The following is a 24,342-nucleotide window of genomic DNA, read 5'->3' as shown; positions in this document are numbered from 1 at the left end:
TGCCTCTGAAGCCGAAGGAGGCTGTTCCTTTAAGGAGACTGGTTCCCAGGACTGGCGGGGAGGTGGCGATGAGGGGTGGGATGGGGTGGTAGGAGGAGGGGAGGGAAGGACCCCACCCCCGCCCCCTGCAGGCCTCACCTAATCGCCACACTCTGCATTATTACCCGCCTAACGCGGCGTGCTTTTAAATAAAATATGCAAAGATTTCCCTCTCAAATTATCTCCCCAGGCGAGCTAGCTCGACTCCAGCTTGTTAATGGAAAAAATGCAAATAGGGCCTCCCACCTCTCTCCTCCAGCCCCTAGGCTCTGGACAGCTAATGTGATTTCCTTCTTTTTGGGAATTTCTGTTTCCATTGAAACCGGTTTTTAGGGGGAGCGGGGCGGGGGGAGCTTTTCCCAGGTGCCATCCAAAGAGAGAGTCTTAGAAGGCATGGCACATCTCAGGTAGAAGTTGGAGGAAATCACTGTTATGGAGCCAGGCGCTTTCTAAGACTCATTTTCTTCATCTGAGGTCTCAATTAGTCCCTCCCAGGGCTGCTGTGAGGCTGGACGCCGCGAAAGGCTGGGGGCCCAGGGTAGGTGCGCCTTTCCGGTTTAAACAAACCTGTTTTGCTTTGTGGATCTGGAGATGGAGATAACAGACGTGGCTTCTGCCCTCATGAAGCTCACGGCCTAGCAGGAAACAAGCAAACAAAAAACCTCAGATCATTTAAAAATTTAAAAGCAATTACAGGACACCTTAATCAAGCAATCAAAATCAATATCGTCGTAGTGAAACAAATGGCCATCCACCTCCAGGTATCAAGCCCTGAGAACACACTGTCATCTAGGTAGCAGGCCCGCCATTGTTGCAGAACCTGAGGGAGGCAGAGCCAGGAGGGAAACCATCAGACAAACCCCAGTTCATTGTTGGGCTAGGGAGCAGGCAGGGGCTCTTTAGAAACACCGAAGTCATGAAAGATGAATTAACTGTTCCAGATTAAAGGGACAAAAAGACAAGACAATTAAATGCAATGCATGATTCTGGATCAGATACTGGACTGGAAAAAAAAATTCTGTGGAGGACAGCATTGGGGCATTTGGCAAAATGTGAATATGGATTGTATTACACATATTTAATCGTCTCTATCCTAAACTTCTGAAATATGATCAGCATATTATGGCTGCACAGAAGGATCTCCTTGTTTGGGGGAAATATACGTGGAAATGTGTAGGAATAAAAGATCATGACATTTGTAACTTAGTCTCAGATGGTTTTGAGAACAAATGTGGCGAGATGTTAACAATTGGTGAATCGGGTGAGAAATTTAGCGTTGTTCATTGAATTACTCCTGCAACTTTTCTGTAGTCTGAAATTTTTCAAAATAAAAAGTTGAAAAAAGAAAATTATAATTGGCTTTTATTATTTTTAAAAAGATTTTATTTATTTATTTGACAGAGAGAGAGAGTGCAAGCCGGGAGAGCAGCGCAGAGAGAGGGAGAAGCAGAGAGAGACGGAGAAGCAGAGAGAGAGGGAGAAGCAGAGAGAGAGGGAGAAGCAGGCTCCCTGCTGAGCAGAGAGCTGGATGCAGGCCTGGATCCCAGGACCCTGAGTTCATGACCTGAGCCGAAGGCAGATGCCCAACTCACTGAGCCACCCAGGCGCCCCTATCATTGGCTTTTAAAAGTATGATGATGGTACTGTAACTATGATTTTTAAAATCTTTGTCTTTTATTATTATTATTATTTTTAAAAGATTTTATTTATTTATTTGACAGAGATAGAGACAGCCAGTGAGAGAGGGAACACAAGCAGGGGGAGTGGGAGAGGAAGAAGCAGGCTCACAGCGGAGGAGCCTGATGTGGGGCTCGATCCCAGAACTCCGGGATCACGCCCTGAGCCGAAGGCAGATGCTTAACCGCTGTGCCACCAGCCGCCCCTAAAATCTTTATCTTTTAGAGATACTTGCTAAATAAAATATTTTCGGATGAAATAAAATGCTCTATATTACTTGCTTAAAAATAATACAGGAGGAGGGAAATAGTTGGGAGCGCAGATGAAACCAGATTGACTGTGAATTGATAATTGAAGTTGTGGAGTGAGAATATCCTTTTGTTTTTCCTATATTTTAATTTTCTAGAATAAAAAAGTACTGTTTTTAAGAAAAGCAATTACAAGAAATATGGTGAGTGTCAGGAGAGAAGTACAGGACTAGCAGAGGGGACACAATCTCATCAAGGGGTTTGGAACAAGATTTCTAGAAGACAGGAGTGCTTAAACAGACTTTGAGGGGGGCCAAAGTAGCAGGAGTGAGGTAGGAAAGAGCTCTCCAGGGTACTAGTCCAAAAAGTATGAGACCGAGACCCAGTGTGGTGGGGTTTGTAGGACCTGCCGGTAAGGCAGAGAAGAGAGGCCAGTTGGAGAATGGAGAGAGTTGGAGCTAGAGAGAACCTTGCCTGCTAGGTATGGGCTTAGGTATTTATCCTGAGGGCAGCAGAGAGCTTTAAGCAGGGAAGCTACAAGATGGGATTTGTAACGAGAAGGACCACTCTGCTGCTTTGTGGACTATAGAAAGGCGCAAGGCTGGAGACAGTTGGAAGCTCCTGTCCTGTGAGTTGGCTCTGAATCACTTCCTTCTCCCAAGCCTTTCTGACTCTCCCTTCCCAATTAAGCGAAGAGGGTGCCAGGTTTCGAACATGAAACCAACTGGTTCCCAAAGCCGGGATTGCCGTCTCTCATTACCAGTTCCCTTTGCCTCCATCATCGCAGGAAAGCAGTATGGTTGACGGTTAAGAGTTCAGACTCTGGAACCAGACTGCCTGGATTCAAATTCCGCCTCTGTCCTTTACTTGCTGATGACCTTGGGCGAATTTCTTTACTTCAACTGCCTCATGTGTAAAATAGGGATGATAATAATATTACTTAGTCGTGGGAAAGTTGTGAGGATTAAATGCATTGATGTGTGTCAAGTGCTTAAAACAGTGCCTGTCCTGCAGTGAAGACCCAGTAAGTCTTCTGTACCAAGTACTATCCCAGGATGATGCCAGGGGATGGAAAGGGAACATGGATCAAAACCAGTATCGGGGTGCCTGGGTAGCGCAGTCGTTAAAGCGTCTGCCTTCGGCTCAGGGCGTGATCCTGGCGATCCGGGATCGAGTCCCACATCAGGCTCCTCCGCTGGGACCCTGCTTCTTCCTCTCCCACTCCCCCTGCTGTGTTCCCTCTCTTGCTGGCTGTCTCTCTGTCACATAAATAAATAAAATCTTTAAAAAAAAACCAAAAAAAAAAAAACAAAAAAAACCCCACAAAACCAGTATCAAGTCACTGTATTATTGCATTATTTACAATATTATATGCAGGTGTAAAGGACCAAGGTTCATCAATGAGGGCATGGCTAAGGAAATTGTTATATCCAGTCATGGGAAAACTCCCATTTTATCATATTAGGTAAAAATGCCAGAAGCAAAATTGCAAATGTCATGTGACTTCAGCCATATATTAAAAAGAGTAGAGAGAAAAAAAATTCAAAGGAAATACTGAAATATTTACAGTGATTACCTCTAGATGGTGCTATTTGGGTGTGGTTGAATTTTTAAAAAATCTGTTTCCAAAATATCTAATAATATGCATGAATTACTTTTATAATGGGAACATTTCAACTTTATTTTGTTACAAAAATTCCTTTCAGTTACAAATGAATAATGGTGAACATCATTAGCCATCAGGAAAATGCAAATCAAACCACAATGAGATGTCACTTCACACCCACAAGGATGGCTATAACCAAAACAACAGATAATAACTAGTGTGGGTGAGGATGTGGAGAGATTGGAACCCTCGTGACCTGCTGGTGGGGATGTAATATGATGCAGCTGCTTGGAAAACAATCTGGCGGTTTCTCAAAAGGTTAAAATAGAGTTACCATAATTCCACAACCCACTAATTGCACTCCTAGTATATATATGAACAAGAGAATTGAAAATATACATTCACACAAAAGACATGTACGTGAATGTTTAAAGCAGCATTCTCTATAGCAGCCCAAAGTGGAAACAACCTGTTAAAAAACAAAATCCGGGGGTGCCTGGGTGGCACAGCGGTTAGGCGTCTGCCTTCGGCTCAGGGCGTGATCCCCGCGTTATGGGATTGAGCCCCACATCAGGCTCCTCCGCTATGAGCCTGCTTCTTCCTCTCCCACTCCCCCTGCTTGTGTTCCCTCTCTCGCTGGCTGTCTCTATCTCTGTCGAATAAGTAAAAAAATCTTAAAAAAAAAATCCGACTGAATAAATTTAAAGATCTAATTGGCTTTATTAAATGATTCCTGAATTGGGCAGCATTTCAGCAGATAGAAAGGAGCTCCAAGGAGCCATACAAAATGGAAGGTTTTGTGGGCAGAAGGAGGTGGGGCAAGAAGTAATTCTTGCACAGAGGGGACTGTTTCAGGCAAGGTTACCTTCCTTTGAGGAAAGGTGGGCGTCCATCCTGTAGATTACTTCACTAGTGCTGATGAGGTACTTCCAGAACAACTGGTTCTGGGAGAAGCTGAAGCTGAGGTTAGATTGGGTATTAAGTCTTGGTTGCTGATGTGGGCTTAGCACCAGTGGTTCCATTTTTAAAAAAGACTTTATTTATTTGAGAGAGAGAGAGAGCATGCATGTTGCACACACACCCATTAGCAGGGGGAGGGGCAAAGGGGGAGGAAGAGGGAGAGAGAGAATCCTAAGCAGATTCTTCACTGAGCTCAGAGCCTGATGTGGGGCTGGATCCCAAGACCCTGAGCTCATGACCTGAGTCGAAACCAAGAGTTGGATGCTTAACTGACTGAGCCACCCAGGCGCCCCACCAGTGGTTCTATTTTGAGCTTGCAGTTCCTTTTTTAACAAACCCAGGGTCCATCAACTGATGAATGGGTAAATGAAAAGTGGTATATCCATACAATGGAATATTGCCTAGCAATAAAAAGAACTAACGCGCTGATAATCTTTTATTTATTATAATTATATGATGTTATATATCATACCATAAAATAAGGTCACCAACTACAAATTTGAAAAGTAGGGTTGGGGATTTGAGCTAGCTGGTGGGTGACTCCATAATTATTGTGTAAGAGGGGTTTCAGATAACAATCTGGTGGAAGGGAGTAGATCTTGGTTCCAATATTAGTATATGTGCTGCCTAAGGGAGCAGGGAGTGGATCTTGGAACTGCATTTCCATAGCACTTTGTATCCTAAGAAAATAATGTCAATATCAAAGGATGAGGAGGAGATTATGGTGAAAGAAGAGGAGCTAAAGATACCAGGAATCACTCTTGTTTTCTAATACAATGACTCTTAGCATGCCGTTTTTCAGATTGTTTCCCCAACCATATTTTCTACATCATCGCAACCATAATGTGTAAGCATGATGCATCCCAATTTTGCTTACTCAACTTTGCAGTAATCATTTTCCATGCTGTTACATCGACTGTTCAATCATTATTCTTAATAATTTTATAATGTTACATAGAACAAACCACAACATACTTAACAGATCCCCTATTGTTAGATAATTAAATGCTTCCAATTTTTTTACTATAATGAATAATGCTATAATTAACATCTTTGTTCATATTTCCCCTCATATTTCAGACTATTTGTTTGGGGTAGTTTCTCAGAGTTAGGATTCCTGGATCAAAGGGTCTTTATTGCTCTTGAGGAATGAAAACATTTTTGCAAATTTAATAAATACAAAATCAATAGTTATTAGATATAGTTGTATATATACCTAACAAAATATACTCTATATTATTATATATTACAATTAATAATATGTTATGAAAACTGTAATTATCATTTTCCTTCTTTTCTCTTTCTTTCCTTCCTGATTTCTAGTTAGGTTGAGTATCACTCTCTCTTTCCTTTTTAAAGATTTATTTGTTTGAGAAAGAAAGAGAGAGAGCGTGTACATACGTGCGTGCAAAAGTGGGGAGGGGTAGAGGGAAAGAATCTCAAGCAGCGTCCGCGCTAAGGATGGAGCCCAAGGTGGGGGGAGCTCAATCCCACGACCCTGAGATCATGACCTGAACCCAAATCAAGAGTTGAACACCCAGGGGTGCTCGGCTCAGGGCGTGATCCTGGTGTTCTGGGATCGAGCCCCGCATCAGGCTCTTCTGCTAGGAGCCTGCTTCTTCCTCTCCCACTCCCCCTGCTTGTGTTCCCTCTCTCGCTGCCTGTCTCTCTCTGTCAAATAAGTAAAATCTTTAAAAAAAAAAAAAAAGAGTTGGACACCCAATGACTGAGCCATCCGAGGGCCTCTCACTCTCTTTTTTTTAACAGTATCCCAATAAGTCTTTCATGCAGCACCTGTTCTGTGCTAAGTGGCTCTTTCCGCTGAATGCACTTGCAGGTAATTGGCGTACAGTGCCATAACAAGGTTGTGAGTGCCTGCGCCGGGTCAGTGGTGGGGAAGGAGGGGATAGGGATGAATTCAAGAGACTTTAGGCCGAGTTCAATACCCTCCATGAGGTATCAGTGGGATGTAGGGCAAAGGAGAGGGGGGCTAACTGACTCAACCTGACAAGCCTAAGATTGGGTCACAACATGAGAGAACCCAGAAAAGGAGCAGGGACAGTTCAGTCTCAGGCATATCAAGGCTGCAACACCCAAGGACATCCGAGTTGTGGCTGGTGCAGCAGATGCTGTGGTATAGCACCCAGATTGCTCTTCCAGGGCCAGAACACTCACTCCCTCATTCCAGAAGTGTCAGTGGCTGAGGGCTCACAGCTGAGTCCCTCTCTGTATTTGCCGTCAGCTGAAGAGGCCCAAGGTCACGCTGTCTTCCTAGGCCATCACCATCAGTGACTGACCAAAGTGGAGATATGAAGGCCAGGCCCCAAGACAGGACAAATCCGAAGGCCATCCAGATTCCAGAGTTCTTTATGAGATTGGGGGTGGCTTTTGTTTTGACCATTCAGTTCCTTCAACTGCCCAAGTCTACTTCCTCCCCTCCCCCACTGACCTTGATCCCAAGAGCACTCCCCAATAAACTTCCTGCCTACAGATCTCCATTTTCATGTCTGTTTTCAGGGAATCAACTCTAAACCGTTGGAAATACATATCTGGGCTGGGGAGGAAAGTTTGTTTGAGAGAGAGAGATTTGGGAACAAAAATGGTGGGCATGGGGCAGGATGATGGAAGATGAGGGGTCCTGTGGGTCTTAGGGAATGAAGGTCTGCATGGAGAGGCTGAGAAAGGGAAGAATAGGCAGAGAGAGGAACAGAGGTATGACAATGTAAGGTTGAGACTGGTGTTTTCAGGAGGGACAGCCAGTCAGGGGCTCTCAGAGTTTGACAGAGTTCAGGCCACTATTGTTTATTTGAGGGTCCAGGTAAATTAAAAAATGTCTACTACCAATACAGTGTGCTTTAAATGTAGTACAATTTAAGTGCTTCCATTAATAAATGGATTATTTTATTATTTTTTAAAAAGATTTTATTTATTTATTTGAGAGAGAGAGAGAGCACAGTTAGGGGGGAGGGGCAGAGGGGAAACAGACTCCCCACTGAGCAGGGAGCCCAATGGGGGCATGATCCCAGGACTCTGGGATCATGATCTGAGCCGAAGGCAGACGCTTAACTGACTGAACCACCCAGGCGCCCCTAAATTGATTATTTTAAATAGTGATACAAAAACAGAACAAATCTATGTACTAGCTCATTGGAAATAAAATTTATAATACAGAATTCAGGCTCCTCACGTGTATGAAGCCTGGACCATAAGTCCCTTGTGGCCACTGATTGTCCCATTTTCCCCAGCCATCAGCAGAGGCTGACCTGGTCAGAATATGGAAAACAAAAACAGAAAACAACAAAAGTTGATGAGATGTGGAGAAACTGTTCTCTTTGTGCCCTGCTGGTTAGAATGTAAAACGGGGTAGCTGCCGTGGAAAACAGTCCAGCAATTCCTCTAAAAATTAAACAGAAAATACTACATGATCCAGAAATTTCACATCTAGGTAAACACTCAAAAGAATTGAAAGCAAGGATTCAAACATGTTCATAGCAACATTATTCACGGTAACCAAAGATGGAGGCAAAGTGTCCATCAAGGGATGAATGGATAAGCAAAACGTGGTGCATACATACAATGGAATAGTATTCAGCCTTAAAAAGGAAGGAAATTCTGACATGTGCCACAGCATGGATGAACTTTGAGGACAGTATGCTAGGTGAAAAAAGCCAGGCAACAAATACTGAATGATTCCCCTTATGTAAAGTACCTAGGATAGTCCAATAGAATGATGGCTGCCAGGGACTGGGGGGAGGGAGAAATGGGGAGTTAGTGTTTAATGAGTATAGAGTTGAAGTTTTGCAAGATGAAAAGAGAATTCTAGAGAAGGATGGTGGTGATGGTTACACAACAGTGCAAAAGTATCTAATGCCACAGAACCATGCCCTTGAAAATAGCTGAGATGGTAAATTTTATGTGACGTATATTTGACCATACACATAAAAGCAAGCAAACAAACAAAAGTGATCGCCATGAGCTCCATTCCTGTGAGAGTGTATCCGTCACCGACTGCTGCCTGGGCTGATCAGAGCCAAGTGACTTCATGCAATCCGTAGTCTGCAGCGTCACAAGCAAGTGGCATACAAGTTACACGGGCCATCAGAGCTTAGGAACGAAACTAACTCTGTAGGTGGTGCAGTGTTTTATAAGTCGTGATTGAAAAATGAATTACTGGGGCGCCTGGGTGGCTCAGTCGTTAAGCGGCTGCCTTTGGCTCAGGTCATGATCCCAGGGTTCTGGGATGGAGCCCCGCGACGGGCTCCCTGCTCAGTGGGAAGCCTGCTTCTCCCTCTCCCACTCTCCCTGCTGGTGTTCCCTCTCTCTCTGTGTGTCTCTCTCTGTCCAGTAAATAAAATCTTTTAAAACAATAAATAAATAAAAAATAAAAAAAAAGAAAAATGAATTACGTGTGGTTGGTGACTAATAAAATAATTGTTTTATACCCACTGCCGGGGAAAAAAAAAAAAAAGGCTACAACTAACAAGCCCGGACAGCTTAAATCAGGTGTTGCAAAATAACTCAAGTTCAGATTTTGCGAGGATCACCTCTTCGACTTGGGTGACTTGTGCCTTTTGGAAAAAAGAGAAGAACCTGAACTCGTGTCCGTGAACTTGACTGGAACTACAAAGGTGGTTACATAATCGTCGTGGTCTATGTGTATGGTGCCCTAGGAAGGTACAGTCCACAACCTGTGCGGCTGAACATTGGAGTGGCAGGCAGTGAGTTAAAGGAACATGGAAACCCCTCCCTGGATCCTCAGAAATACGTGGGGGAGGGGATGGGCTTCCGTGGTCACCCAAGATCAGGGCCGGGGTGATTGTTATGTGCATGTAGGCACACGAGTTACATTAGGGAATCTCCAATTTATGTGTGGGCAAATGTGTATGTCCTGGCCGCAAGGGCTACCCCTTCTCCCTCCCCCCCGCCCCAAGCAGACAGCATCAGAGGGAAGGGCTTTAGCTGGGGGTGATGCCCTTGACTGTTACAAGGGTATTTGTACAACTCCCACAGATATAGCCACTCCCCCAGACAGGTGTGAACTGTTAGGGGCTATGGGGCTGGAATGGGGTCCTGAGGGCTGACCTCAGCAGCAGCCAGGCCTCTCCCTGGCCTTACAATTCAGCGTGGCTCTGCTTCCATTGACCCAATTCCAGGGTCAGGGAAGGAGGACCCAGTGCCTGAGTTAATGGCTCTGGGCTTAGTGAACGTCCTGGTTTCCTGTGACCCTAGTGTGTTGGGGGGAGAGGGCACAGGCTGCAGTTGGGGCTCGTCTGAGGGGCTGAGTTGAGACTCCAGGGGTTCTGGCTGAGTGCTCCAGTGTTGGGCACCCAGTCAGCCTCCCAGCTTGGTTCTTGGTTCTCCAACCCTTCCACCCCACCGCCCCCTTACCAGAGACAGGGCTGGCTGGATCTCCCCCAGGCAGGTGCATGGACAGGGACAAAGCCCAGGGGAGAAAGCAACCCCATTCCATCTCAGGACCCTCTTTGTCCCTCTTTACAACTTCATTCCTGGAGGTCTTTTGTGCAAATGGAGTGAGAGCCAGAACAGAGTAAGCCTCTGGCTCTTTATTAAAGATGTGTGTGTGTGTGTGTGTGTGTGTGTGTGTGTGTGTGTGTAAGGAGAGAGAAGTGTGCTGAAAAATGAACGTGTCCCTTTTCCAATTTCCCCATAGCTCCCACCTCCCAGCCCTGCTCATCTGGGCAGGTGGACCCCGGGCTTGTCATTAAGTCTCTGTCTCTGACACCTCTGCAGCTTCCATGCCTGGGGCACCTCTGCCTCCCCTCCCCCTGCCCCTCCCCCTCAGCTTCAGCTGCAAACTGCCGCCCAGCATCCCCAAAGCTGCTCCCTCCAGCACCAGTGCCCCAACCCAGTGCCAGCCTTCAGAAGCAGCCCTTCGCAAAGGAACTCTCCAGCCTTTCTCCAACCTTGGCACTGAGTCCCTAGATAACAGGAGGAGAAGGACGAAGGAAAAAGAGGAGGAATACAGAGAACATAACTGAGTCTAGAAAGATTGAGTTTAGGGAGGAGAATGAATCTGTCAGTCAGCTATTTTATACTCATCTGCTCGCCTAGCCATTTGTCCCCGCCTGTCTCTCCCCAACTTCTCTCTCTCTCTTTCTGAGTTTTCCTTTGATTTATATTTATCATTCATTCATTCATCCATGCATTAATTCATTCTTCATCTATTGATCAAGTCCCAGTCAAAGAGAACCACAAAACAATCTACGTATAAGAAAAAACTTCCAAGCTCCACTTTTGGAAACATTTACTCTCACCCAATTCTCCCACTTTCTGCCCAAGAATGTACCTACCCGCTTCTCTTTCTCTCTCTTTGAACCCTAACTCCACCCAGCCCCACTTGTGCCGGCCCCACCTCCTCACTAGCACCCAAATTCCCTTACGCTTGGCCTCCTGCGGCACCTGCCTAATACCCAGTCCAGGCTGGGCTGCTGAGGGCTGTGGAGGGGTGGGTATCCCATGGCCTTTCTGCCCTTGAGGGGCATTCAGTCATGCTGCCTCTCCTATTCCCACCTCATCCCACATACTCAGATCCTCCCCAAGCCCCTGCCTCTTCTGCTCCTCATCCTCTTAACCAGGGCCAAGCTACTGACCCCACCTAGCCATGGATGTGAACCCTTCAACCTGTCCCCCCAATCAAATGATCTCTGCTCTCTCATCTTCCTCCCTCCTTCCCTCCTTCCCTTCCTTTCTTTCTTTCCTTCTTTTTAAAAAAGATTTTATTTATTCATTTGTCACAGAGAGAGAGAGCGAGCGAGCACAAGCAGGGGGAGCGGCAGGCAGAGGGAGAAGCAGACTCCTCACCGAGCAAGGAGCCCCGTGTGGGACTTGGTCCCAGGACCCCGGGATCATGACCTGAGCCAAAAGTAGATGCTTAACCAACTGAGCCACCCAGGTGCCCCTCTTGTGACAAGAACTTTAAAGATTTACTTTCTTAGTAACTTCAAATATTTGTCTTTCTCAGATTCATTTTATGTAGAATATTGTCCTCAAGGTCCATCCCGGTTGTTGCAAATGGCGAGATCCATTCTTTTTTTTTTTTTTTTTTACGATTTTATTTATTTATTTGACAGAGAGAGAGCGCGCACAAGCAGGGGGAGTGGCAGAAGGAGAAGAAGGCTCTCCATAGAGTGAGGAGCCCAATGCTGGACTGGATCCCAGGACCCTGCCATCACGACCTGACCTGAAGGCAGACGCTTCACTGACTGAGCCATCCAGGCATCTCGATCCAGTCTTTGTCATGGCTGAGTAGTATTTCACTGTATGTATATATACCACATCTTCTTCCATTCATCCATTGAATCCATTCATCCATCAAAGGACACTTAGGTTATTTCCATGTCTTCGTTATTGTAAATAATGCTGCAATGAACATGGGGGTGTATATATCTTTTTGAATTAGTGTTTTTGTTTTCTTTGGATAAAATACCCAGAAGTGGAGTTGCTGGATCGTATGGCAATTCTATTTTTAATTATTTGAGGAAAATCCATACTGTTTTTTGTAGTGGATGCACCAATTTACTTTCCTACCAACAGTGCACAAGCGTTCCCTTTTCTCCACATCCTCACCAACACCTGCTATTTCCAGTGCTGATAACAGCCACTATCACCAACCGGAGTGAAGTGATATCTCACGGTGGGCGACTTTGGGTTTGAGCCCTGCCTTCTCTAGCCTTTGTGGAACATCTTCTCTTTCCTGCATCTTCTGTCTTTTCTGCCTTCAGTGCTTCCTTCCCTTAACCCACAAATGCCTTCCTCCAACCCTTTGTTCCACTACCGCCAGTCCAGTCTCCTCTCTGCAAAGTCCCACTTCAGAAGGAGAACCTCCTATTTTTCTCTCTCTACTGCCTCCTTTTCACTCTTCAGTTCACTGTTATTAGTCTTCTGTCTCCCACTACCCCATGAAACACTCTCACACGGTAGTCAGTGACCTTCATGTTTCACATTTAATGCTATCCATTCCATTCTTATTTCACTTGTCCACATGCAATATTCGATGTGACACACTTGATTCCCTTTCTTGAAACGTTTTTCTCTCTTGTCTTCTGGGACATCATTGTCTCCATGTTATTGTCAAATTTTTGTAATAATTTATTCATAACATTTCAGCATTTATGCTTGAGATGTTAGACTGAGCTAATCTAACATTTTGATCCAAACACATAGAAACGAGGAATACAGTTTTAGATTTTTTTCTCTTCCAATTAAAAAAAAAACGTGTATGTGAGCTTGAAAACAACAAAGGTAAAATTTCCAATGCCAAAACAACACTATGGATTCCTTCAGTGGTGACTTGGAGCCACGGCCATGTAGCCCATGACAGAGTTGAGATCTAAGCCTTGGGGCTGGGCTTTTATTTTATTTTTAAAAATTTTTATTTAAATTCAATTTAATTAACATATACCGTATCATTAGTTTCAGAGGTAGAATTAGTGATTCACCAGTTGCATACAATACCCAGTGTCATTACTTCAAGTGCCTTCCTTAATGCCCATCACTCAATTACCCCATCCCCCCACCCACCTTCCTTCCAGTAAGGGGCTGGGCTTTTAACACTAGATGCCAGCTGGAATCAAGACTGTAGGATAGAACTGGGCTCCTTGCATAAAGATGGAGGCAGGAAAGGGCTGTATTGCCTGTTAATTTAGACCTCCAAAACTCTTTACCTGCTCATTTCCTGGGGGATATGGACAGATGTGGAAATAGGCCACTCAATCCAGACTAGAAGTATTTATGTCAACCCTGAGAAAATTGACCCTCTGGCCTGACTAATATGTGGGTAGAAGGCTACAATTCTACACTACCTTTCCGATATAGAAATCTCAACCTCAAAGTAGCCCCAGCCTAAGATAAAAATTGATCCAGAGCCAGTGAACTACATTGGTCAGAGGCAATCCACAATCTACTGCATGACCCACGGCATTTACAGAATCCTATGGAAGAAAATTTCCCAGAAGATACATTCACAAATAAAAATTACAAAACAAGTAAGGAAATCAAATAGCAGAAGAGATAGCCCGCAAAGCATAAACGATAGAGTAATCTAATAGGGTATAAAAGGGTCAAGGAGAGAAAGAAAATAACAAAATACACAAAGCATAAATAAGATATTATAAAAATAGGTGAATTTGAAATAAATTTTATTTTATTTTAATTTTTTAAAAAGATTTTATTTGACAGAGAGAGACACAGCGAGAGAGGGAACACAAGCAAGGGGAGTGGAAGGGGGAGAAGGAGGCCCCCCGCTGAGCAGGGGCCCGATGCGGGGCTCAATCCGAGGACATTGGGACCACAACCCGAGCCAAAGGCAGATGCCTAATGATTAAGCCACCCAGGCGCCCCTGAAATAAATTTTAAACATAAAATTGTAGTTTTTGAAAAAAATAATTCAGTGGAGGGGTGCATAGCTGGCTCAGGTGGTAGAGCATGTGACTCTTTTTTAAAAAAAGATTTATTTATTTATTTTAGGGGGAGAGAGAGAGAGAGAGTGAGCAGGGGGGAAGGGCAGAGGAGAGGGCGAGAGAAACTGACGTGGGGCTCCATCTCACAACTCTGAGATCATGACCTGAGCCGAAAGCAAGAGATGGATGCTTAACGAACTGAGCCACCCAGGTGCCCCTAGAGCATGTGACTATTGATCTTGGGGTCAATGTGAGTTTGAACCCCACACTGGGTGTAGAACTTACTTAAAAAAACTAAAAATTAAAACTAATTCAATGGATGAGTTAAACAGTTAACTAGACAGAACTGAAGAGAGAGAGAGAGAGTTGTTGAATTCTAATACATAAATCAGTGGAAATAATCCAGGATATAGCATAACAAGATAAAGATTTTGGAGAAAAGTTCAGAGATTCAGATGGTAGGATTGTAAGCTTCAAAATACATCTCATAAGAATTCCGGAAGGAGAGAACAGTGAGAATGGGGGAAAGACAAAATTAGGAGAGATATTGGATAATAATTCTCTAGAATTGATGATTGATATGAATACTCATATTGAAAATAAACATGGTATCCCAAGCAGGATAAATCAATATAGATTCACACCCAGTACATAACAATGAAACCACAGAACATTAAGGAAAAATATAAAGTCCTAAAAGCTACCAAAAAGAGATGATATATAAAAAGGAATAGCAATCAGACCAACAGTAGACTTCTCAACAGCAACAATAGATGCTAGAAGGCAATGGACTAATATCATCAAAGTGTGAGAAAAAAATAACTGTCTACTTAGAGTTCTATACCTGACTGACCTATCATAGAAAGTTGATGGCAAAATAAAGTGATTTCAGTCACATAAACACAAAAAGAATTTTTGCTAAAAGAATTATTAAAGGCTTTTTTTAAAAAAGATTTTATTTATTTATTTGACAGAGAGACAGCCAGTGAGAGCAGGAACACAAGCAGGGCGAGTGGGAAAGGAAGAAGCAGGCTCCCAGCAGAGGAGCCCGATGTGGGGCTCGATCCCGGAACGCCGGGATCATGCCCTGAGCCGAAGGCAGACGCGTAACGACTGAGCCACCCAGGCGCCCCTATTAAAGGCTTTCTATCAGCAAGAAATACATTAAATCCAGAGAAGGTGTGGGATGCAAGAGGCAGTAATGTTTAAAATGTTTCTAAATACTAAAAAAGTTCCATCTCCTGCACAGGTTTTTCCTTCTCTCTTGATTCCCTAAATATTGCTGTTACCTTGAATTCTGTCCTTTTTCCCCCCGACTCTACTTGGGTAATTATATCCACACAAGTACTTTCAAATATCATCAGTAAACAGATGCCTCAGAACATTCTATCTCTGTTCTTGACTTTGAGCCCATATATGCAACTGTATGATGGGCATCTCTATTTAAAGGTCCCAAAGACTCCTTCAATGCATCATGCTCAAACTAAATTCACCACCTTCTCCAAACCTGCTCCTCCTCCACTTTCCTTCTCACGATAAATGTCACTAGTACCTTCTCAGTGGCCCAAGCGACATGTCTAGACATCATGCTCAACTCAGTCTCCCCAAATTCAATCATTGACTGATTTCTAAAATATTTCTTGAATCCATCTTCAGGCCACCATCATCCCTAGCTTTGACCGTCAAGGCAAGGAAACTTTTACTTGTAGGCTTTACCTTAAACAAGACAAAACAACTGGCACAGTTCTGATCAGATAGTGACTACTTAATAAGTGATAGGTATTTATTTTTTTAAAGTTAGTTGATCATAAACACTTTGTGACATAGGTTCTACTCTTATTCTTATTTTAGAGTTCAGACAACTGACGTTCACGCAAACTAATGTCACCTACCCAAAGTCACATAGCTTTGTGATTGAGGACCTCAAGCTCTTAACCACGGTGTGCTTACCATATAATGTTTTAATCATGGACAGAGGTGGCTATTTCTCCCAAAATACCAGGAGTTGCCCAGGGTAAGGGACTGGATTGGATTTGTTTCCGTGTTATCAATAGATATTTGCTGAATTGAATCTGATCGAGAGCTTTGAGGATGAAGTTGACACTGATGGGTGCTCGCAAGGACTAATGGCAGAGTTAGTGAAGAGATTAGCAAGCAGGGGGGTGTTTGTCAAAAGGTAACTTTGGAGGCTAATGGAAAGAAGGACTTGATGCATGAGGCACCTGAAGGACACTGCCTGGGAGTTTGAGCCTCTGGCCCTATAGCTGTTCCTTCTTGGTGGTCCTTTAGGCTTTATTTGTGGGGGGCAATGTAAGGATGCAGGGGGCTATGTTGCCACTGAAGGGGTCACATGTGAGCACCCACACTCTTCATTGGACCTATGGATGGATAAGAGAGAAATTTATGGCTCCTTCCTCAGGGAGAAAAAATCTGCCTGATTCAAAGCTGGGTATACAATGTCAGTTTCTTAGTTTTGACAAACATATCACGGCAATATAACATGTTGACAATGGGGAAGTTGAGTAAGGGGTATACGTGAACTCTCTGTAGTATCTTTGTAACAGTTTTGTAAATCTAAAGTTATTTAAAAATGAAAAGTTTATTAAAAACAGAAAAGCAAGGTGTAACTAAACCCACGGCTAGAATCCCAGAAGAGCATAGCCTCTGAAGAGAGGAAGGAAAGCCTCTGTTGTCTTTGGACAAGCTACCTTGCTTCTCTGAACTTCAGTGTGTTCATTTGTGCAATGGAGAAATATCCTTTTGCAGTGTACCTGCTGGAGATATGATGATAATGAAATGAGTGAAAGGACAGGAAGAAGGTCAGGATCTAGCAGAGCCATGAGATTCAGGACCAGACAGTAGGTCCAGCAGGGAGGCAAGCCCAAGACCTAGGCAGAGGCAATGGTGGCGTTGGGTTCAGTTCATCCCAATGCACCAGATACTGAGGCAGGATAATTCCAGACCCCTGCCCTAAGAGATAAGGCAGTGGTCCGCTTGATGGAGCAGGGGCAGGCAACAACTAACACTTTCTTAGGGATGATGTCCCAAAGCCCTGGGTCCTGGATGGCTTATCTCTGGCTCATCCTGTCCTTGTAGATCCCTGGGAGAGATGAACAGTTCAGAGGAGGTTGAGAGTAAGAGTAGTAAGAGGAGTAGCCCAGGTTCTGACCCCAGAGGACTGGTCCTCCGTCCCCCATCAATGGAGATAAGAGGCAGGTAGTAGCTGATGGCCTCAGGAACAAAGTGGCAACTTGGAGCTGGGGGCGATGAGTGAAGCTGGGCTCTGGCAGGTAGAGGCTGAACACTTCTGCACGCTTGGGCCCTCCTTTGAATTAATTACCCACTGACATGGTTTGTGCGCTGCTCTCCCTTTGTGCTATTTTAATTAACAGAGATCTCCTCCGAGCAAACCAGCTGCTGTGTAGGTTGTCAAACTGTCAGCACACATAGGATGGGTGCCACGGGGACAGTAAGTGTGGAAACTACTGATGGGCTCCCCATCTCCTTGGTGTATTTGAACCTCCCTCTAAACCTACCCCTGTGGTAATAATGGGCTGAAGAATGCCAAGATCAAGAATTGGCTTTGGGTTCAGACAGACTTAGGTCTGCCTTTGACTCTGCCACAAATCCGCTGTGAGACTTTGGATAAATCGCTTAACTCTTCTGGGTCTTATTTTCCTCATCTGCAGAATGGGAATCATAACACTTATCTTGTCACAGGGATTGTGGTAGATGAAACAAACATTACATGCTTCACCTAGTGCTTATAGTGCCCAATAAATATGATTTGTTATGAAATTGGTTTTCCTGGTCAGTACAGAGTTCCCTATCTGGCCCTTGAAACTTTAACTAAAATGTATATGGGAGAAATCTCAGTTCTCATTACTTTTCTATGCATTGTCATTCTATGCTCAGTGAACTCACTCTTTCTCAGTAGTTTTGCCTCCCATCAAGTGATTAGGACCCTATAGTCCTCTTTCTTCACTTTCTCTTCCCCTAGCAGGTCCCTGGGTGGAATGGGCATTCTCCTTGAGGGTCTTAAAGTTTACATGCAGCTACTCTCACTGAACAAATGAACAAATGAATAAAAGAATGGATGGGGCGGGGAGAGTTTTAAGGAGCCAAGGGTTGAGTTGAGCCCTGAAGGACAAGTTGTTTAGGTGAAGGCAGGGAGCAAGGGTAGGGAAGTGTTCTAGGCAGAGATAATAGGATGTTCAGATGACTAAAGGCAAGAGATAGCACCATGTATTTCAAAAGTTTAAAAGGGTTTAGCTAACCTGAAGAGGCTTGTGGAAGGCAAGGGGGTAAGTGTGAGAGGTGAGGCCACAGGAGAAGGAGGATTGTGAACACAGGCCTTGGTAAGCCACCTTTCAGAATTTGGATTTTATCATATAGGCAAAGAGAGGCCAAGGAGGGATTTTATGCAACAGAAGGATATAGTCAGATTTGTATTTTAAAAGGATAACTCAGATGAGGTATAGATAGTAAGTTAGAAGAGGCAAGAGTGGATCCAGGGAATCTAGTTAGGGAGGTGTTGTTTGAATTAAGATTAAAGCTGAAAGTCTCACTTGGAAAAAGAGTAGACTTCTTTTCCTTTAGGAGGCAGAAGCTACAGAATTAATATTGATTGGATGTGGAAAGTCAAAGAATAGGACAGAAAAAGAAGAAACCAATACAAAGTGACCAGAGAGGTGGGAGGAAGACAAGAGAGTCAATTTGCCAAGAGAGAAGATATCCAGGGGAGAGAGTCCCAAGGAGGGACTGACTGGTCAATAATGTCCAATGCTGCCAAGAGCTTCCAACTATGAGGACTGGGAAGTGGACACTGGGTTAGCTCAAAAGACATGGCTGGTGCCCTTGGTGGGCAGCTGTGTGTGGGTGGGGTGGTAACATTGTAGTGATCTGGAAAATGAAGGGTGGTAAGAGGAGGATAGAGTGAGTGGACACAATTCTTCCAAGAAAATTGGCAATGAATGGAAGGAGAGAGACAGAATGGCAGATAGAAGAAAGTGTTGTATGGAAGAATAACTTATTTTTTTAAGATGGGGGGATATGAGCATATTTAAATGCAAGAAGGATCTTGTGGAGAGCAAGAGACTGAAGATATAGGAGATGGGGGATAGTTGATAGAGAAAGGTTCTAGGAAAGGTGGGATGGGAAGGGATACAGAGCATCAATGAGGAACTGGTTGTGGGTATTTCTGAGATGGGAGGAGGTAAGGATGAGAACAAATTTAAGGAGTTTTCTGTTGGGGTGTTCAGGAAGCTAAGAGGATCTGTTTCTGCTGGTCCTTAAACCATGTATGCTCTCTAAAGAGATGAGATTATATGCCGAGAGTGAAGCCAGGAGGTGGGGGAGATGTGGGCTTCAGAAGAGGGATTGAAGCAGCTGTTTAAGGAAAGGCTGGGGACTGGTTGGGGGTTTATGAAAAAGACCTGTGTGCCAGGCTGAGGCCCTGTTGAGACAAACATGTGCCGCTCCCAGGATAGAGTTCTTCCTTTCTCTCCCTTGAGCACTTCATCACCCAAGTGGAGACCCATCTGCACACGGCTCATCTGCTGGGGATGCAGCAATGAAGCCAGGAGAGGAGAGGCTTGAGGCAGCCGAGTTTGTGCAGACATCCTATGAGATACATCTGATGACTGTGGCATTGGCCTGGGGGATGAGGGCTCTCCAAGGACAGGAACTGTGGCTCAGAGGTGTGATAATAGGGACCCCTAGGCATCTAGAGAGAGGCAGACAAAAAGGAGAGAGGGAAGAGTTCTGTTCTTCCAAACCTTTTCTCTCTCTCTTTCTCTCTCTCTATCTTGATCTCTCTGCTTCCCCGACTTGGCCCCAGACCGATTGGTTCTCTGATGATACGAACCTCTTGACACAAAGCTACAGGTTGGTAAGATCATTTGCTAACCAACATGTCCTCCCTGGCTCGTGGATGTCCAGGCAACTCAACCTTCCTCAGGCTGGAAGACTTTCAGCTTAGGGGAGCCTGGGTGGCTCAGTCAGTTAAATGTCTGCCTTCGGCTCAGGTCATGATCCCAGGGTCCTGGGATGGAGCCCCATGTTGGGCTCTCTGCTCAGCAGGGGGCCTGCTTCTCCCTCTCCTCCTTGCTCATGCTCTCTCTTGCTTTCTCTCTCTCTCTCTAGGATACATAAATAAAATCTTTAAAAAAAAGCAAGTCTCTGCATGTGTTCATGGGCTTATGTGTATGTGATCTGTATGAGCCTGTTTGTCAATAATAATGATAACAAGGCTAATATTTGTATTATTCATATTTTATAGGGCATTTAGATATGCTTTTCATTTCATTATGCTTCTCACAACCTTGTGAAGAACATAGAATGGAATAGTCTATAACAATTGCACATAAATTAATGATGCGTACTATGTGCCAGCAGTGTGTTGGAAAGGGTGTATGTGAGTCTGGGGGTGGGAATAGGAGTATGTGTGGTTAATCTCAGTGTCAGCACACCCACATCTGCCCATGTGAAAGGGTGAAGGGGTCCCCTCTTGTCCGCACAGGTGGAGCCTGAGTGGGTCTGGGCTCTCTGACTACACATGAAGCAGGGGCAGGGGTGCTCAGAGGGAGCCTGGACATAACTAGCTCTTGGCCAGCCTTTCACTCTTCTGCATCTTCAACCTGCATCTTCATTTTCTCCCGATCTACTGACTCCTTCTTTCACCTATCAGCTTGCTTACCTCTTCTCCATTCCCAAATGGGCTTATCTCAAACCATCATTCAAATCCCCTCCTTCCCTTCACTAGCACAGTTCTTGGAAGAATAGTTGTGATCAGTGGATACACTTCCTTCCCTTCCATTCTCTTTTTGAAACACTGCAGTCTGGCTTCTGCTCCACCACTCTTGATAGAGCTACCAATAAATCTGAATGCCAATCCCAGTGGCCTTTCTCACCACCTGTCTGAAACATTTGACACTGTGGATCCTTGTCTTTCTCCTGAGACCCTCTCCTCCCTTGGCTTCTATGACAGCACTCTGTGTTCAGCCTCTTCCTCCTTTGTGATACCTCATTCTTGGTCCTGTGCTCCTCTTTCTCCACTCACCCTTTATTTATTTTACTTACTTTTAAGTAGGCTCCTTGCCCAAAATGGGGCTTGAACTCACAACCCTGAGACTGAGACTCGCATGCTTTACCGACTGAGCCAGCCAGGTACCCCTCCACCCACCCTTTAAATGCTGGGGTGGACTCTAATCTGCTTCGCTTATCTATAAATCTCACCGATGCCCAAGTCATGTTTTTCCAACTCCCTGGTCTCTTTCTCTATCCCAGATGTCTCACTTGGAATCCGGACACATTTTCCTGTTCCTATTCAGTGCCAACCCCCAACCCTCTGCCCCTCTCACACTCCCCTTGTTGTCTATACTCACGGTAAGCACATTCCCATTGTTGTGTGGGCACCATTACCACCTAGCTCCAGAACTCTTCACCGTGCGAGCAGACCCTCTGTGCCCGTTACATAATAGCTCCCCATTCCCCTGTCCTCTCAGGCTCTGACAGCCACCGTTCTGCTTTCTCTCTCTAAAGATCGGGCTGCTCTAGGACTTCCTATAAGTAGAATCATGCACTATCCGTCCTTTTGTGACTGGTTTATTTCACTGACTATCATGTCCTCAAGGTTCACTTGTAACATGTGTCAGAGTTTCCTTCCTTTATATGGCTGAATAATATTCCATTGTGTGGGGGCGCCTGGGTGGCCTAGCCATTAAATGTCTGCCTTCGTCTCAGGTCATGATCCCAGCATTCTGGGATCGAGTCTCGCATCGGGCTCCCTGCTCGCCAGGATGTCTGCTTCTCCCTCTCACACTCCCCCTGGCTTGTGTTCCCTCTCTCGCTGTCTCTCTCTGTCAAATAAATAAATAAAATCTTTACTTTTTTTTTTTTAAGATTGTATTTATTTATTTGACAGAGAGAGACAGCCAGCGAGAGAGGGAACACAAGCAGGGGGGTGGGAGAGGAAGAAGCAGGCTCTTAGCAGAGGAGCCTGATGTGGGGCTCGATCCCAGAATGCTGGGATCACGCCCTGAGCCGAAGGCAGACGCTTAAAGACCGTGCCACCCAGGCGCCCCAATAAATAAAATCTTTAAAAATATTCCATTGTGTGAATATACTACATGCAGTTTACATCTTACACCCTTACTTAATCTGCATAATTCTACGCAGTAGAGATCATTGTCCCCATTTTTCAGGTGAGGAAACACACTTGGAAGGAAGATGGCTCGTGACTGTGCTAAAGGCAGAGCCCGGGCTAAACCCAGGTCCCATGCTGTTTCTCTCCTCACTCCTTACTTCATTATAAGGCCCCGGGCACAGGCCTCATGATCATCTGTGACTGAGATTCACCTATGATTGAGATTATCAGACAGCTCATGGTGGGAGGTCTGCCCCCTGTTCTCCCAGAATGCAAGTCATCATAAACTAGACTTAGTTATAGGAGACACAGACTGAGACAGGGACCCAGACCCCATGTAAGCCTCCAGGGACAGGATAGGGAGAGCCTTTGGCTATGAGGGGGAGTGGGCTTGTTAGGCAACCTTTGGCTCTAGTAGAAGGCAGTAAGACCTGGCTCTGACCTTACGGATGGGATCCTCGGAAAGAGGAGGGATGAGAGGTGGGGGGATTTCTCTCTTGAAATAACAGGGGAAAAGGGTTTTGTAGAATTTGGGCAGAAGGTTCTCTATGCATTTGCCAGACAGGCTAGCAAGATGTCCAATTGCATTCCTAGGATGCAAACTGTTCCAGATGGAACTTTAAGGGTGGGTGAGAGTAGGAGGAGGGAAACACATAGACAGCAGAGTGCCTTTGCTGAAGCTGGAAGTTAGGTGCAGGCGTGTGTGAGGGTGCACTCAGGTATGCAGTGTGTGCTAGAAAGTATGATGCCATGTGCTTGGTCACACCCAAGTCCAGAGAGGGGGAGGGGAGTTCCACGCCATCTTGGCCAGTGGACAAGAACTCTCTCTGTCTACTTCCACCCCCATCCCGGGCATAAAGAGGACAGATCACATCACATCAGAAGCTGGCATGGCCTGGCTCCTGGCATCCTTCAGTTTGTCTTACCCTGGTGGAGGCCATCACAGAAGCCCCCTGGAAGTTGCCTGGTGCCTCATTAATGGCATTACTGAGCTCATTAAATTGATCTTTCTCTTCTCTTAGTTTCTCAGCTCTGAGCTGTCACCTCAGTCACTCCCAGCCTGGGGCTGGGTTAACCCTTGGTGGTTCCAGCATAGAAGATCCTGCAGTTGGGCGCCAGGGTGGCACAATCGGTTGAGTCCGACTCTTGGTTTCGGCTCAGGTCGTGATCTCAGGGTCGTGAGATTGCGCCCCACATGGGGCTCTATGCTCAGTGAAGAGTCCGCTTGAGACTCTTGCTCCCTCTCCTTCTGCCCCCACCTCTCTCTCTCACACACACAAAATAAATACATAAAATCTTAAAAAAAAAAAAAAGAAAAGAAAGAGAAAAAAAGAAGATCCTGCAGAGGTTGCTGTTGGTTTTTGTGACACAGATTCAGAAAGACCTGCCAGAGCTCCCTTTGGGGGTAGATTAGTTTGCCAGGGCTGCCATAGCAAAGAACAACAGACTAAGTGGCTTCAATCACGGAATTTGTTGTTGCACAGTCCTGGAGACTAGAATTACGAGATCAGGTTGTCTACAGGGTTGATTCCTACTGAGGGCTGTGAGCGAGAGTCTGTTTCAGGCCTTCCTCCCCACTTCTGGTGGGTTGCTGGCCATCTTTGGCATTTCTTGACTCGTACAAGTGTCACTCCCGTCTATGTCTTCATCTTCACGTGGAGATGTGGATGTGTGTGTCTGTGTTCGAATTTCCCCTTTTCATGAGGACATTAGTCCTATGAAAACCCACCCTAACGACCTCATTCTAACCGGATTACTCCTGTAAAGACCCTATCTCCAGATAAGGTCACATGATGAGGTACTCAGGCTAGGACTCCAGCATATCTTGCTTGGGGAATTGAACCCAATCTATAACGGGGACACAACCTTTTGCCCTTCACAATCCCCCTCTGAACACCATGTGTCATTAGGAAACACTTGACCTTTGCATCCAGAATCCATGTACTGAAGCTCAGAAATAACTTCCTAATAGGACATGGTGATAAATGTGTCTATGGTCACGGGGAAAAGAGAGGGGGGCAGGAGGAGAGGAAAGATGAAGTAGAGGAGAAGAGGAAATGAAGGAGAAAAATGACATCCAAACTCACTTATAGGACGATGCTAATGAGAAAGGAAATCATGGCCAAGTGTCTCTAAAGACTTGGGTTGAATCTCTCAGCTGGACGCCAACCAAAGCCTTGGCCAGGGACTATGATTTATATTAAAGAACCTTTCCTCTCACAGACAAAATGTGGAGTGAAAGAAGTC

At 45.1% G+C, this 24,342-nt stretch overlaps 1 long non-coding RNA gene across 1 annotated transcript in view; it reads right to left on the bottom strand.

Annotated features, from left to right (window-relative positions):
- LOC113268304 (uncharacterized) overlaps window positions 1-24,342 on the bottom strand; it is a 58,442-nt gene that overhangs the window by 10,467 nt on the left and 23,633 nt on the right. Inside the window, exon 4 of the long non-coding RNA XR_003321064.3 lies at window positions 607-674. This is a non-coding gene — a long non-coding RNA (uncharacterized LOC113268304). The remainder of the gene's footprint in view (window positions 1-606; window positions 675-24,342) is intronic.

This window comes from Ursus arctos, unplaced genomic scaffold, assembly GCF_023065955.2.
Source record: "Ursus arctos isolate Adak ecotype North America unplaced genomic scaffold, UrsArc2.0 scaffold_32, whole genome shotgun sequence".
NCBI lineage: Eukaryota > Metazoa > Chordata > Mammalia > Carnivora > Ursidae > Ursus > Ursus arctos.
Note: the sequence above shows the minus strand (reverse complement) of the source record. Positions and strands in the feature narration are given on the sequence as shown.